At 38.0% G+C, this 17,341-nt stretch overlaps 1 protein-coding gene across 1 annotated transcript in view; it reads left to right on the forward strand.

Moving 5' to 3' along the window:
- PCDH15 (protocadherin related 15) overlaps positions 1–17,341 on the forward strand; it is a gene marked incomplete at its 3' end in the record, with an annotated part of 622,267 nt that overhangs the window by 522,860 nt on the left and 82,066 nt on the right. The gene's annotated exons all lie outside the window — the stretch shown is intronic.

Here is a 17,341-nt window from a genome sequence, read left to right on the forward strand (position 1 = left end):
TTTCTCTAACTTATTACACTCAGCACAATACCCTCTCGGTCCATTGTTGCATAGAGCAATATTTCAGTATTTTTTAGGGCTGAATCATAATCTATTGTGTGTTTGCACTACTTCCTTATCCATTCATGTAGCGATGAACACTTAGGTCTCTTTCATATCTTGGCTATTGTAAATAATGCTGCAATAAACATTTGGGTGTCTATGTCTTTTTGATTCTGTGTTTTGGGTTTCTTTAAATAAATACCCAGAAGTGGAGCTTCTGGGTGATGCTCCTTTGTCTCTGGTTATAGCCTTGTTAAAACTTACTGTGTCTAGAATAATTATTGCTACCCAGCTTTTTGTTTACATTTTTATGAAATATCCTTTTCCATCCCTTCATATCAGACTGCATGTATCTTTCAATCTGAAGTGTATCTCTATGAGGGTCTTACTTTGTTATCCATTAAGTTATCATAATATGTCTTTTAATTGGAGCATTTAATATACTTACATTTTAAGTAGTTTTAATAAGGTATGAGTTTATTGACATTTTATTATTTATATTTTTAGTTGTGTGTTGTTGTTGTTGTTGTTGTTGTTTTTCCTTTTTCTTCTTAAAGAAAATCCTTTAACATTTCTTGTAATACTGGTTTGAGTGATGAACTCCTTTAGCTTTTCTTGTCTGGGAAGCTTTTTATCTGTCACTCAATTGTAAATGACAGTTTTTCTGGGGAGAGTAATCTTGGTTGTACGTACTTGCTTTTCATCACTTTGACCATTTTATGCCAATCCCTTCTGGCCTGCAAAGTTTCTTTGGAAAAATCAGCTGACAATCTTATGGAAGCTCTTTATAGGTAACTAACTGCTTTTCTCTTATTGCTTTTAAGATTTAATCTTTGTCTTTAACCTTTGGCATTTTAATTATGTGTCTTGGTGTGGGCCTCTTTGTATGTATCTTGTACGGTACTCTCTGTGCTTCTTGGTCTTATATGTCTATTTCTTCCACCAAATTAAGAAAGTTTTCTGTTGTGCACTGTCCTGTTGTAGTTGAGCCTTGATTGCTGCTTGCATGTTCCTTGGAGCAATTGAATGTCCAGGCTGATTTGTGGCAGGGAATAGCTGTGACTGCAGCAAAGGGGCTGCTGTGCAGAGTCTGACCCCATGGAGCAGGACTTGCTTCAATGGGGCTTTGGTGTCCACCAAATCTGCCCCTTTAGGTGTGGCTTGTGGATGTGATTGGTTGTAATCTGGCATGGTCTAAAGATGTCCACCAGATGCACTGACTCTGGGGCCTCCCGGGAGGTGTACAGTCAACCACCACTTGTGTTCAGCCAGGGTCACCTCCCATGAGCTACAGAGCAGTATGAAAATGGCTGCTATTTTTGCTGGGCTTGAAGGTACCCAGGAGAGGTCAAGCTGTGGACCAAACTAGCTGCCACTAGTGCCAGACCTGAGGCCATTTAGCAAGACGTCTGTGGTACACAGAGGCCAGATGCTGGTTTTTGCTTGTTTGTCTTTTTGTTTGTTGATAGAGATTTTAGGAAATTCCAAAGCATGAACTAAGAGAGGCCATTTGTATGGAGAAGCCACCAGAAATGGCTTGGGTGAACCTGCAACTTAAATGGGGTGGGGTCTCAGGGAATCACCAGAGCTGGGTGAACAGTGTTAGCTAGAGTGATGGAAACTCAGATTTGATGTTCATCTACTTCCTTAGCGAGGATAGGGCTCAGCAAGGGAACAATGCCCTCTGCCAGCATTTCTGTATGGGAGAAACCTGTCCCTTCAGTCTTGCCTTGATGCCATCCAGAGAATTCAGTTTCTCCCTATATGTTCCTGGTGCTTTTCCAGCTGTTGCCCCAGTGCTGGAACTTAGAGCAAGTGAGTCCGAGTAAGTACATCTGAGGCTCCTTCTAAAGGAACACCTGTGACTCCAGTATTTTTCAGTCTCACTCAGCCACAATCCCTGCTGGTTTTCACAACCAGAAGGTTTAGGGACTTCTCTTCCCAGCACTGGAGCCCTGGGATAGGGGTTCTGATGTAGGGCCAGGACCTCTCACTCCTTAGGAAAGACCTCTGCTGCAGAGATATCCTTCCTGATTTTTAACCACCAGATCCCTTTTCATGTCTTTCTTCCTCCTGCCAGTCTCAATGTGGCTTCTTCTTTAGATCCTTAATAATAGGACTTCTGTTTAGCTAGCTTTCAGGCAGTTCTGAATGATGGTTGTTCTGTAATTTGGTTGTAATTTTGATCGGGTTGTAGGAGGTTTTGAGTAACAAGTGTACTTGCACAGCTGTCTTGACTGAACTCGGCTTATTTTCTAATGAAATCCACATCTAAAAGTTATCAGTGAAAAATAAAGAAAGACCATTAATATTAAGGGATGTTTGTCCATTTATTTTAATTTCTAAAATATGACAATGCTGACAGTGATTTCATACTCCTAAATTGTCAAGGCAATAACATACTACTTCTAAAGTTTGTGTACAAAATTATAGAATACCATCATTATCTGTGTATGTTAAATTATATAAACATTATTTCATCCCACTGTGATGTTCTGGCTAGCCTCTGGAATGTAGTATATTTTTAATGAGTGCATAACCACTAGATATTCTGTGAATTGTGTGGCTTCTGGTACTTATATATTTTCTTATAATAGAGGAAAACACATCTTAAAATTAATGACTAACATTTATCATAATTTATATGCTGCATTGTCTGTAATTCACACCCATTTCTAGGAGATGAGAAACATTAGTTTCACTACAAGGACATAATAAGGAAAGTTTAAGTGATTTTCTAAATATAACACTTGTCAGTAAATAAAAAGTTGAAGTTTTAGGCTCACAACTTTTGACTCCAAAATCTTTCTTCAGCGTTCCAGTATCATATAGTTCATGCACACAGAGGAACAAGTAAAAGCCACTTTGGGAAGGGGGCCGGCACAGATTTTGAGAGCTGTTACTAGCAATGGATAAATTCTATTCTTTTCCATTCACAGCCATAATGCTCCTTTGCATTTAAGTAATCCATCTTCCTTTTTCTTTTTCTTTTTTCTTTTTCTATAGTCACATCAAAATTTTTAGAATCTAGGAAACCCAAGAAAACCAAATTTAATGTATCCATTAGAATAGAGTCATATAGAGTGTGAAGAGTGAAACAGGATCTGAAACACTTATCTTTTACTCTGGGGCCATTTCTAGGCATTTTATCACTCCATCAATCAACATTTTGAGAAGGGGAAATTGGAAAAAAGAAGAGAGCATGAGAGCTAGAGCACACATATGGATGTCAGAGAGAGAGAGCCCAGGCCTCGTAAGAGAAAGGAGAACAAGATGGGAGTAAAAGGCTGGAGATGCATTATAGAATTTTCTGTCTCAGTTCAGCTCTTGATCTTAAATACTAAAACACACCTTTGCATTTACTTCAAATCTCACTTACTGATCTAATGTCGAGGGCTGCACAGATACATCCAAATCATTTTAAAGAAATATTTTCAAGAAATATTTCTGATTTCTATGATTAGAAATATATTTAGTTCTTGTATATGAATACATTACAACTACCCTCATTACTGTAATTTGAATGTAAATCTAAGACTAATAATAATTTACCTAATGCACTCATCAATGCTTATATATGCCCTATTATGCATGTAGAGGTATATCAAATAGCCAATTTCATGAAATATGTTCTTGGAAATGCATAAAGCCTAAAAGATAAATGTTTATTCAATGCCCAATTCTTGGCTATTGTTATTAACATTTCAAGACTACCCTTTGCCTCTTGAGTGTAAAGTACAAACTCATGTATTTTTAACACATTTCACTTATTAAGGACTGTTAATGACTTATAATCAATTCCTAGCCATTAGCTATGCAAATGAGATCATTATGTAAATTAAGGTTAATTAATTGTCTAAAGGTTCGTCCCTTCTTCAGAATTAGCTGCCCTTTAGCTCTTCCACATATCATAGGAATACAATAGTAAACAGAATGAATTTAATTCATTAAATAAATATTTTATTGTGGTTTCTTCAAAAAGTTACTGATGAAGCTATTTTTAAAGTAAGTTTTACAACTATGCTATAACTAGATTTACTATTTAAATGCAAATTAATAATTAAAATAAGAAAATTTTGGAATTCATTTCCCAAATTTGATAGCAGCAGTATTTAAAACATTTTAATCTTTTAGTATGGAACATTTCAAACATAAAAAAAAAAATTATAGAGACTATTACAATGAACCTCACTCTGTCAGTTTCCCAGATTCAATATTATCAAGGCCTGGGCATTCTTTCATCCCTACTTCCAATTGCTTCTTCACTCTATTATATTAAAGCAGAGCAGAAACATAATATTTCATATGTAACTATTCCAATATGTGCCTTTTACAGATAAGTACTCTTAAAATTTATCACAATACCCTTTTTTTTTACTCCTCTCCCAATTAAAAAAATATATCACTGGATATCAAGAAATATCCAGTTAATACTCACATAAAAATTTATTCACATCAGAATCTAAATAAGATCCATATATTATAATTGGTTAATATGTCTTTAGAATTTCTTTTAATTTATAGGCTTCATCACTATTATACCTTTTTCTTCACCTTAATATTTATTTTTTCAAAGACACCAGATTTCTGGAGTCTGAGTTCTGATGACTGTTTTCAGTGGACCATTTCATATTTTTATGTGTCCTTTATTTCCTAAAAATTGGCAATTAGGCCCTAATCGGTTTGGCTCAGGGGATAGAGCATAGGCCTTTGGACTGAAGGGTCCCAGGTTCGATTACAATCAAGGGTATATTGTACCTTGATTGTGGGCACATCCCCAGTAGGGTGTGTGCAGGAGACAGCTGATCAATGTTTCTCCCTCGTCTGATATTTCTAATCCTCTGTATCCCCACCCCTTCCTCTCTGTAAAAAAAATCAATAAAATATATATATTTTTTAAAATTAGCAATTAGATCTGGAGTCCTGATTAGATCATTTAAGGTCCATGAATGTTGATAAAACATGAACAATTAGTGGGCCTGAAAAGAAAAACCTTATTACTTATGAAAGTATTATCAGGAATATCAACACAGCAATGAGCATAATGGCACAACTCCCTAAATTTCACACACAAAGTGTAAGGCCAGTTGACAACTGCATATGATCTGCATGCACCCTAGAACTCTGAATTTAGAGACTCTGCCACTTTATAGAAAGCAATCACAAGTCTTTCTCAAACTGCCCTAGCTAGTTTGGCTCAGTTTGGCCTGTGGATTAAGGGGGCCCGAGTTTGATTCTTTCTGGTCAAGGGCACATGCTTAGATTGTGGGCTCAATCCACATAGGGAGTATGCAGGAGGCAGCTGATCATTGATCCCTCATTGATGTTTCTATCTCTCCCTCTCCCTCTTCTTTGAAAAAAAAAAAATATATATATATATTAAGAGAATAGGTAGTCTAAATGCTAGACTACATGCGGCATCCCTACAGACTTTATCTCACTTTTCAAAATTGCCAGCTGTATAAACAGTCCTACATTCCAAGTAAAAAAAATGGTTAGGGCATTGCAGTCTTGTTACATTCAGCAAGATGTATAGAAACGCAAGCTGCCGGAGGTATAATGCCTCCCAATATCTGGCTGTCCAAATCTGCCTGTCTGTTATGAGAGAGGATTCCACGAGATTAGACATTATATTGTCACCTTAATCAATTTCCTTAAATATTTAAATACATTTTTTAATCCAAGGATATTTGAAATATTTGTTGAACTAGTGGAATTGTTTCACGGTTGATGAATTTGGGAGTTTTGTAGTCTCTAACTTTCACATTATGTTAGCTGTTACCAAGTTAATAATTTTCCTTCCATTGCTTTAGATCTTTTTCTTCAGATCTTCTAGATACCCTTTTTCCCTTTTCTAACTACTGGCTTTTATCTTTTAAACTGAATTAGTCAATTTTAGAAGTAGTGGCAACATAATAAATATATGATCAGCCGAATGCATGATGAATAAAATAACCCAAAGTAACAGAAAACATTTTTAAAGAGCACATTTTCCCAAGAATTTATTTAAAAAAATTATATAGAGAAAGTTTAAGTAATTTTGGTCTACTACTTCATTAGATTAGTGCTAAAATAAAAGTAGTTAAGATAAAATATATCCCAATAAATCAAAAATATAATAATCTCTTAAGTTGTTTTCTATCCAACAATCTCTAGGCTGAACACATCACTGAGTATTGGGTTAGAACCTACAGAGATGGCTGGTGGCAATACATACATAATTCAGCTTAGTACAGGAGAGGGAACAACCAACATATGAGTGATCAGAGAAGAATTTTCAAATGGGTTGCCCTTTGAGCTCTATTCATAAGAATGAGAAGAAAATGTTTGAAAGGACAGTTCCAAAGACAGAAAGCACATATTAGAATTGACAAAAAAAATAAATAAATATTAAACTGGAACTTTAAACAAAAGTACCAAGAAACAATAGACCTAAAATTACCAAGAAATGTGCAAGAAATAGATAACAAATTATCAAGGATATTTAACATAAGAACAAAGAGCACAACAATTAATTGTGCTAAACACTCTTACTCCCAAAGAGAATAAAAAGGGTCAAGCAAATAGCTTTAGAAATTATTCTGTGTGAAATATTCCTGTGGGGGGGAAAGTCATAAAGATGTATTTGCATTCTTTTTCACAACATGCTCAATCCCAGAAATGGGGGATTATTGTAATATATATTCTTCCATCTCAAGTTTAATGTTGTCAATGAGTAAGACCACTATGTATTACTGTGTGTTAGGGGGGCACACAGTCTTTTACAACCTCTTCTCCAAATATAATATTAAAATGGTTATGGGATTTTATTTATACACTAGGAGCCTGGTGCACAAATTTGTGCACGGGGGGGGGGGCCACGGGGGGGGGGGGGGGGGCTGGGGGGAAGACTGTCCCTCAGCCCAGCCTGCACCCTCTCCAATCTGGAACCCCTCAGGGGATGTCCTCTGGGATCAGCCCTAAACTGGCAGTGGACATCTCTCTAACAATCTGGGATTGCTGACTTCCAACTGCTTGTCACCCCCTAACCACTCCCCTGTCAGCCTGAGCACCCCCTATCCACTCCCCTGCCAGCCTGATTGATGCCTAACTGCTCCCCTGCCAGCCTGATTTCCCCCAACTGTCCTCCCTGTCCGCCTAGTCACCCACAACTGCCCTCCCCTGCTGGCCTGGTCCATCCAGCTACCCTCCCCTGCTGGCCTAATCACCCACAACTGCCCTTCCCTGCTGGCCTGGTCACCCACAACTGTCCCCCTCCCCCTGCAAGCCTGGTCCACCCAACTACCCTCCCCTGCTGGCCTAATCACCTACAACTGCCCTCCCCTGCCAACCATCTGTGGTGGCCATATTTGACCACATGGGTTGACCATCTTGTGGGTTGGTGTGAGGGTCAATTTACACATTACCTCTTTATTATATAGGATTTCTAAAACTAAACACATGGAGGCAAGGTTCTTCCATTGGCCCCAAAATTGCTTTTTTTGAACTGATGACAATAATGTGCTATCAGCCATTCTTAATTACGGTATAGATTGTAATATATACATGCATATGTAATATGATGGAAAATCATCTTTCCTGAGGAAAACATTTTTATTGCTTCCATATGCAATTAGTGGATTCATGTCTGAGACCTCTTAGGTAACCCAGATGGTAAACTCTAGAGCTGAAAAGCTATTATGATGGCTGGAGCAGAAGGGCAATTACAGCTCTGTTAAGATAAGCCTGTACTCATAGAATGATGAAGCACAGTGCCTGTGAAAGTTACCCATGGTTCAGATTCAGGACACATGTCGATGATAGTTTTTGTAGATCCTGTTTAGCAAGGTCACCTGGAGGAGTGATGAGAATGCACAAAGCAAAAGCTGGGGATGGACTACTGAATTTCTACTGAGATGACAAGTAGAAATCATTGAAATGCACTCTCAAAATCAAGTCACTGCAGGAGAGCATGCAGGAGAACATTGAAAAGTGTTCGTCTTATTAACACTGTTTTAACCTGTTAACCGGGGAGTTCCCTTTTTAATGACGCAACCTGTAATGGGCGGGTACTCTTTCACTAGGACGTGTCAGTACATCACACCCGGAGGACGTAATTTCATATTATTTTTCCTATTTATACTTAATGAAAATAAATGAAATATATATATTTGTTTATTTATATATATAAAGCACAAAGAAAAATACAAAATTACAAAAAAATAGAAAAGAATACTGACAAAAAAATGGACACGTTGAATTAAAAAATTATAAATTTTACAAACAATGATAAAGTTTACAAAAAATAGCCGAAACCGGTTTGGCTCAGTGGTAGAGCGTCGGCCTTCGGACCTAAAGGTCCCGGGTTCGATTCCAGTCAAGGGCATGTACCTTGGTTGCTGGCACATCCCCAATGGGGGGTGTGCAAGAGGCAGCTGATCGATGTTTCTCTCTCATCTCATCGATATTTCTAAATCTCTATCCCTCCCCTTTCCTTCCTCTCTGTAAAAAATCAATAAAATATTTAAAAAATAAAATAAAAAAGATTACAAAAAATATATACCGTCCCTCTCGGGGCGCAACATATATTTCAAGGACGTATTCATACGTCCTACCCGTTCCCGATATTGTTTACGTTTGATGTATTTATATAATAGGTCCCGCTCGGTTAACAGGTTAAACACAAGTCTGACCCAAAAATGTTCAGCCATTTCACTATTTAAGTTGAAACTTTCCTTCTTATTTTACTGATCTTTCTTCCTCAATCACCAATGCCAGATGATGGCAGCCTCAGTGCTGAAAAGAAAACAGCTACCAGGCCGGGCTACTGTGGCTCAGTGGATGAACATCAACCAGTGTACCAGGAGGTCACTAAGCAATTCATGGTCAGGGCACACGCCCAAACTGTGGACTCAATCCCCAATAGGGGGCGTGTAGGAGGCAGCCAATCAATGATTCTTTCCGGTCTAACTCAGTCTCTCCTGGGTTTAGAATAGGATGCTATTTTAATGTGGAATAATATTTATCTTTATAGCTCAATTTAATACATGGATTGCTACCATTGAAGTGCAATTTTTCTTTTATGCAAAAGTTATAATTACCTTTAAAAGTGGAAGAAAACAGTCACAGCTTTCTATAAATAATCTCCTTGTGTTTTGACTCTGTAAATGGCCTTTCAATCAGGAATAAAAGGACAATTAAGGTAACCTTAAACTGGTGATAAAACAACTCAGATGCTATTGATTTCATTTTATGGTTTTGCTTTAGGGTACAGTTTGCAATACATCTCATTTTCTTTATTTTTTTAATTCCGAACAGAAGGTCTGTGACAAACAATGCTGATGACTCTTTAATTGTGAATAACTGACTTACAAAAGCATTCCTCATGGTAACAACAATGGAGTATGTCACATGTTCATTTTTTCAGTCCTAAAATCCCAGGTATTTTCAAAACCTTGTATCTCTGCTATAAATAAAGCAGTGGGAAAAAGTAGATTTACAATTATAATGCAAATAAATAATACACTAATTAATAAATAAGAATACACTCTATTTTGCAACTATAAATCTACTTTTGCCCATACCTGTACAAGGTCAGCATTTAAAAAACTATTCACACCTTATCAATTTAAAAATTGAAGATTATTTTAAGAAAAGAGATACCAAAATATCCGTTATGACTCTTCTTTTTTTGTCGCAAGTAGTATAGGCACAGTTTGAAACAATTACATTTTTAATAAAATAAATATTTATCCGTCCAAGACAATTCAGATGTGAAAAAATAGCTTTGCTTGGAAATGTAATATTAGAATGGCTATGGAATTTTACTTATACATTTCTAAAACCAAACACATGGAAGCAATGATCCTCCATTGGCCCCAAAATTGATTTTTTTGAACTGATGACAGCCATTCTTAATTATAGATTATAATATATATTTCTGCATTTGTAATATGATGGGAAAATCATATTTCATGAGGAAAACATTTTTATTGCTCCCATGTGCAATTAAAATTAAAATAAAATATTTCAAAGTCAAGCAATCCATGAAATGGATCTCCTATATCATATAACAAATGGAAAGTGAACATTCTTTTCTCTTAGTGACATACGCTATTTTGACAAGCCTTAACAAGCAGCTGAACTTTCCTGGTTGATTATGATAAGAAAAAAAAAAATCACACTAACTAGACAAAAATACATTTCAACATTATATTTAAATAAAAGAAAGAAGTATGGGGCAAAGTACCACACAGAAGTAATGACAGAAAGAACCATTAGAAATTTTTATTTTCTTAGCTTTAGTGGCATTCTTGATCCTGCTTGATATTTTCTCAACTTCTATGTTGATCTAGTTTTTTCCCCCGCTTAATCTCAAGGAATAGCTACACCTTACTGTTTTTGCTTGAAAATATTTCTTCTAAGATGTCCTTCCTCCATTGTTTGCCAGATAACAGGGCTCCTATTTTTACAAGGCTCAGTTTAAAAGTCACCTCATTTTTGAAACATTCCTAAGTCACCCATAGTCCCTGTAATACGGAGAACATATACACCTGGCTTGTGAGTTCTCAAAGGCAGGGCTCCGGTACCATCCAAGTTTGTTCTGCCAGGTCTCCATCACAGAAACACTGGCACCACGTGGGTGATTTAAGAGAAGATGAACTTCAAAATAGATTCTAAAGGAGAAAATAGTATCCGCAACAGTCTAGATGGAGGTGGACACGATCTATTTCAGGGAAAAATAGTCAACACTCTTTTGCTTGCACAGTAGAGAATTAGCCTAGTGCAGTGGTCGGCAAACTCATTAGTCAACAGAGCCAAATATCAACAGTACAACGATTGAAATTTCTTTTGAGAGCCAAAAATTTTAAACTTAAGCTTTTTCTAACGCCACTTCTTAAAAATAGACTTGAGTAGGCCATGGTATTTTGTGGAAGAGCCACACTCAAGGGGCTAAAGAGCTGCATGTGGCTCGCGAGCCACAGTTTGCGAACCATGGGCCCAGGAAATTATGCTTGATGCTGAGGGCAAGAAGAGTTTGGAATCAAAAATAAGCCTTTTGGGATATTATTTTAAAGAAAAGAAAAAAAAAACAATTCTGGAAAAATCATTGACCTTCTCTCCTAAGTCAACAAATATAGATAAAGTATCTGCTCCAGGAAGGGTGCTATTAACATACCGTAGCTACCCAGAGTTTAAGACAAGCTAGGTGTGATAGGGCAGGACCTAGCAAGGCCCATTTGATCAGTGCTCTCTCTGTCCCATTGCTAAGGATGGCCCCGCAAACACTTGTTTCCTTTTTCAGCTCCCTGTGAATTGTCTTCCTATCCTTTGATACCCCAATCCACGAATCCCCTTCTCCTGAGCTCAGGATGGCATGGGAACCTTCATTGCCCAATCTGTTCTCAGATCTCATTTTCTCACAGAATCCACATATGTACCTACATAAGAAAGTTAGTACTTTTTTTCTCCTGTGAGCCTGTCTCAGGTTAATTTGATTATTAGTCCAACCAGAAGAATTTATAAGGTAGAAGGAAACTTAATTTTCCCACTGCACAATGCCATGCTCTGATCAGTTGTCTGTTAGAAATGCTATCAGGTTATCTATTGCTCTACTGAACTTTACATTCTTGACATTTATTATTTACATTAAAAATCATATTGCTCTTCCCCTTAGATCTTCTGATTGGCCAACATTTACGTAATTCTGACTTGGACTAATTAATAGAGGTATAATTTTATAATTCCTCTCAGTGATTGTGAATTGTATTACATTTATAAAACATTTTATGAGACAGACATATGAAGTGCTAGAGATATGGCCAAATAACAGGACCTACTATGTTATAAAATTAAAACAAAACAAAAAAACAACACATAAACAGCGGAAGATACTGGGAATGTGCTATTTTGATCCTCAAATCAGATATCACTTATTTTTTATTTTATTTTTTAAAAATATATTTTATTGGTTTTGTACAGAGAGGAAGGGAGAGAGATACAGAGTTAGAAACATCGATGAGAGTCATCGATCAGCCGCCTCTTGCACACCCCCTACTGGGGATATGCCCGCAACCAAGGTACATGCCCTTAACCGGAATCGAACCTGGGACCCTTCAGTCCCCAAGCCGACGCTCTATCCATTGAGCCAAACCGGTTTCGGCAGATATCACTTATTATCTTTGATTGCATTACATGGATTGGTTAAAGGCTTTGGGAGTCCCCTCATAATTATTATGCTAGTGTTCTTAATTACAATTATGTAGAGTCAAAAAAAAATTTATATAACAGACATAAATATGGGAAAATGTAGGGTATAAAAGAAAAATAGATAGGACTTGATTACTGACCTTGAAGAGAAAGAAATAAAACCACGATGAATTTATACTTTGGATCCTGGGTAACATAAATTAAATCTAGACTGTAGTTAGAAATGAGGAACTGAACATTTAAAGATATTCAAGGCTGGGCATTTAGATTTAGGAAGCAATCATATAGAATGATGACTCGGACCAAAGTATTATTATTCAAAGGCTCACTAGCATCACATGGTATAGATGTAAAATGAGATTTACTGGTGATTAGGGAAATCAGGCAGAAAGCCATCAAATTAAAAAAAAAAAAAAAAAAAAAAAAAAAAAAAAAAAAAAAGAGCCCTAATCTACAGCGAGAACCTAAATTGTACATATCTGAACAGCAGGAAAGGAGCTAAAAGCAGCAGACTTAAAATAGTACTACTCTATAGGTTTAAAGGGACTTTTGAAATGAGATAAGATTCATTGACCTTGTAACAATGGGAACTTCCTGGTCAAGGAAACCTGTCCAAAAGCAGAGGAGCTGATGAAGCTAAGCAGCTGGCATCAGGGAGAGGCAGTTCAGAGGCATGGAGCTAACCCAGATCCAATGACCTACTTACTTGTTTACCTGTCAAAACAAGGAAAATTAATGGGCTTCCCAGGCTACCGGGCCCTGTCACTCTGAGAGACAAGAAAAAAGAGCAAAAGATTGAATTTGAAGAAGCCCTTCATGTAATGAATGAGGAAAGAAATAGCCATGGAAAAAAAGGAACAAAATATGTGTGATGATGGCCCTTTAGCCAAAAGAGAAGTTTCAAGAGATACAGAGGATACTGAAAACATCAACTGTTACTGATGTTCAAGAAAATGTATAACTGAAGAAAGTATGTTCAATGACTCTTAATTGGGCCATACAGGAACTACAGTTAATGTCAAATAAAGAGAGAACTGTATGTGGAAGAAACAGAAATTATAGTACACAAAGGATTTCTTGGATTCGCTTGCACAGTAGACGAATTATTATTTAGTATGTTCTTAAATATTCCTTGATTTTTAAATTTTTATATATTTTTATGAAGCATTCATTTCACATTAATTTATGTATGATGTGAGCATAAACACATAAACTGAGAATTTTATGTTTCAGCGATAAGAAACATAAGTTTAGTTTGCCATTCTTTTTAATCATTATTCAAAACACAAGTCTAGTAGTCAATTCTTCTTACAAAATAAATTCATATTTTGTCCCCAGGAATTTTTATAAGTTCAGTTAATCAATCTTGTTTCTGTTTTTCTCCCTTTTAATGTCTTGTACCTAATTAGCCCCCTATGTAATATCTTGAAAATAATTGAAGACAAATAACTTAAAGAAAAATCATTGTTTTAAATATTGTCACTTTTAATTTCCAAAGTCTGTTTTCATGTATTTATTTACAGCATATGTTTTCTATCAAGATTTCTTGATAGAGATTGCTGTGTTTATGCTCTATTAAAATGAATAAGGCAATTGGATACTCTAGCCAGTCCAGCAGTTCAATTTAATTAATAATAAAAGATTTCTATTAGATAATATTCCATAAATACTAAGATATATGTGAGATTCAAGGACAAGAGGTAAAGGAAATTTTATAAAACATATTTACTAAGAAAAATGTTATAACTCAGATTATTTATTATTGACACAGCTCAAATTTAAAATTACCTGAATAGAATAACAAATACCTAAAAATTTAACATAATAAATTAATATCCCTGACTTACTTAGGTTATAGACATAGCTGAGTCCCCTATACATATTTGATCATCTTTACTGACCTCTCAAAGTTCTAGAATTTTCAACATATTAGGGTAAATATTACTATACTTCTTAGGGTATTTGAGAATTTTAAGCAAAATGAAGTCTGCAAAGTACTTAATTTATTAACACAAAATCTAGTTAAAACGCTGTAATATTATTTTTAGTATTACTAGTTGTGATACTTTTGAGTGATACTTAAAGTAATTACATACTAAACATGCTTCATCTATTCCTCTAAATTATTGTCTATAGGATTCCACATGTTTCTCTTTAAGTTCTTTGCATAACCAATGGTTGTACATTGGGACATGTTAGAAAACCAACCATTGGTTCCCATTGATAACCAGAACAGTGAGCTGAGGTGTTTTTCCCCAGCCAAAGAAAGAGCTCTGTGGGCCAGAAGATTTAAGCAAAAGTGTGGAAACTTTATTATCAGCAAATTCAGACTCCCCTCACAGGGAAAGGTGGCCAATAATGGGATGCCCCTTAAAGCCTTGTGGTCTAGGGATATATGTTTGCCACTTGCCTGTTCTATGTCTACCTGTGTTGTCACCTGCCTGTCTCTCTCATTGTTCTTGCCCAGCACGGACCTGAACTCCCCGTTTCCACATCCTCTTTCTCTGTCCTATGCTGGACTTTTTGTTTCTGTGCCTTTATACACCTTATTGCTGCATGCAGACCCTCCCTTGTTTTCTCAAGCCTCCGACTTTGAGTCCAGAAACATTTTATTATTTCTGCTTGGTTGGTTTCTGTGATTAGGTTGCTCAAACTGCCATGTCTGCCCCGGCCTGTGTACCACCTACCTTTGTTTTCCACTGGGCCCCTGCCCTATCTGCCTACATTTCAAGTTAACCCTCTCACCATGACCCCTCTTCTTGGACTTAGTCAGTGCAAGAATGGTTCATGGAATTTAAGGGAACACCTATGTTTACCAGTTTATTACACTAATAAAAGAGTAAGATGCAAATTGACTGTACCTTCATGACACCTATAGCCAATCAGGAGTGAGTGTGCAAATGAACCCAACAAAGATGGTTGGTTAATTTGCATACCCAGGCACCAAGTGGCCTGGAGGGAGGGATGCTTGCATTGTTGCCATGTTGAAGACGCAAGCATTCTGCATCACCCAGCTGCTCCAGGCCCCTGGGCCACAGCGGAAAGGTGGCTCTGGGCCAAAGGGAAAAGGCAGCTCTGGCCAGAGTAAAGATGATGCCAGCAGCCAGGGGAAGGAAGACCCATTCTTGCAAGAGTCTTCATACAGCGGGCCTCTAGTTATATAGTAAAGAATATGACGAAGGATACAGATAACCAGCCAGATGAAGAGGTACAGAGGGCTAGACTTGGAGAGCCCTAGTTCAGGAGCTTCCCATGGAGTTCAGGTGCATTACCCGCTTAGTAGGTGGATGTTTTCACCAACCTGGAAGCTCTTCAAACTTCTATTGTAGGGGTTTTTATGAAGGCTTTACCACATAGGCATGATGGATTATTAACTCATTTCTGGGTCTTTCCCCCTCCTCAGAGGTGTAGATCTGAGGATTCCAAGCTTCTAACCATGGCCTGTTCTTTCCAGTGACCAGCACCCATCTTGAAGCCCACAAAGAGTCACTTCATTCAAACAAAAGACATCTCTATCACCCAGAAAATTGCCAGGAATTTAGGAGCTAAATACGAGATGTTCCTAGCACTGAGGAGATGACAAAGGTCCTAGAAGCTATGTATTAGAAAATGAGGTCACATGCCGAAACCGGTTTGGCTCAATGGATAGAGCGTCGACTTGGGGACTAAAAGGTCCCGGGTTCGATTCCAGTCAAGGGCATGTACCTTGGTTGCGGGCATATCCCCAGTAGGGGGTGTGCAAGAGGCAGCTGATCGATGACTCTCATCGATGTTTCTAACTATCTCTCTCCCTTCCTCTCTGTACAAAAATCAATAAAATACATTTTTTTTTAAAAATGAGGTCACATACTACTGTAAATGTTAGAGTGTTCTCCTAACACCCGTATTTATAAGAGGTTTTAGGAGCTGTATCAGGAAATTATTATAGCATACAAACTTATCTATATATATAAAACCCTAATATGCAAATAGACTGAATGGCAGAACAACCTAACAACCAGATGCTATGACATGTGCTGACCACCAGGGGTATGTGTGGAATGTGGCAGGCATCAGCTGTGGCAGGATGATGGAGCAGGTGAGTGGGGGCATCAGACCAAGGCTGGGCCCCGGCCACTGTCATCTGGGCAAGCCTCTGGTGGTTACTAAAAATTATTTGCTCCTAAGCATCGTGGTCCCTTGCCCTGGGCTCTTGCCCTGGTCGCACTCACTGCCAGCAACCTGGGCCAGCCCCCGTCACTGGCACCAAGCAGCTGTGAGTGGCGGCTACCGGCCCCAATCACCTCTTAGGGTTTCTTCACCTCTTCCTGCTCCTGAGAGGTGATCAGGGCTTGCAGCTGCCTCTTGCACCCACTGCTGGCGATGACCCCATTTGCACCCACTGCCAGAACCAGAACCACTGCATTGTACCCACTGCCAGCACCAGTCCCGCTTGCACCCTCAGCTGGTGCCAGAGCCACTCTCGCACCAGCTGCTGGTGCCCAGCGCTGGTCCTGATCACTCAGTGCCATCAGTGGATGTGAGCAGTGGCTGCCAGTTCCAATCACCCCTGAGAGCTACTCCACCTTCCCCTGCTTCTGATGGGCAATCAGGACAGCAACCTCCACCCTCACCCACTGATGGCACTGGCCCTGCTCACACCTACTACTGGTACTGGCCCCAATAGCTCTGTGCCATCAGCGGGTATGAGCGGCGATGAGAGTGGGGCTGCCCGCAGACAGGGGACCGGGACCACAGCAGGCATGCAGCAGGGGCACAGAATATGGGCCAAGACCTGCCCCTGTGTCCACCACAGCCTCGCAACCCACAGTTCCTTTCAAGGTTTTACAATTTCATTCACTGAGCCCCTAGTTTTATATATTTACCTAAATATATACTTAGAAAATTTATTTTTACATAGTGTTCTCACTATGCAAATGTTTTGAAATAGCATGTATGCCTATACAGTTTTTAATTTTTGTGGTTAACGACTACAATGCTTTAATTTTTATGGTGATGATAACACATACCTGTTTATTATAACATTTAATCACCAAAATAATCTTATTGTTTTCAGCAGGTATAGATGAGAAAGCAAGCCTTTGTTCTTATCCAAAATCATTCAAATATA

Source organism: Pipistrellus hanaki, assembly GCF_964339955.1.
Source record: "Pipistrellus hanaki genome assembly, chromosome: 14".
Taxonomy (NCBI): Eukaryota; Metazoa; Chordata; class Mammalia; order Chiroptera; family Vespertilionidae; genus Pipistrellus; species Pipistrellus hanaki.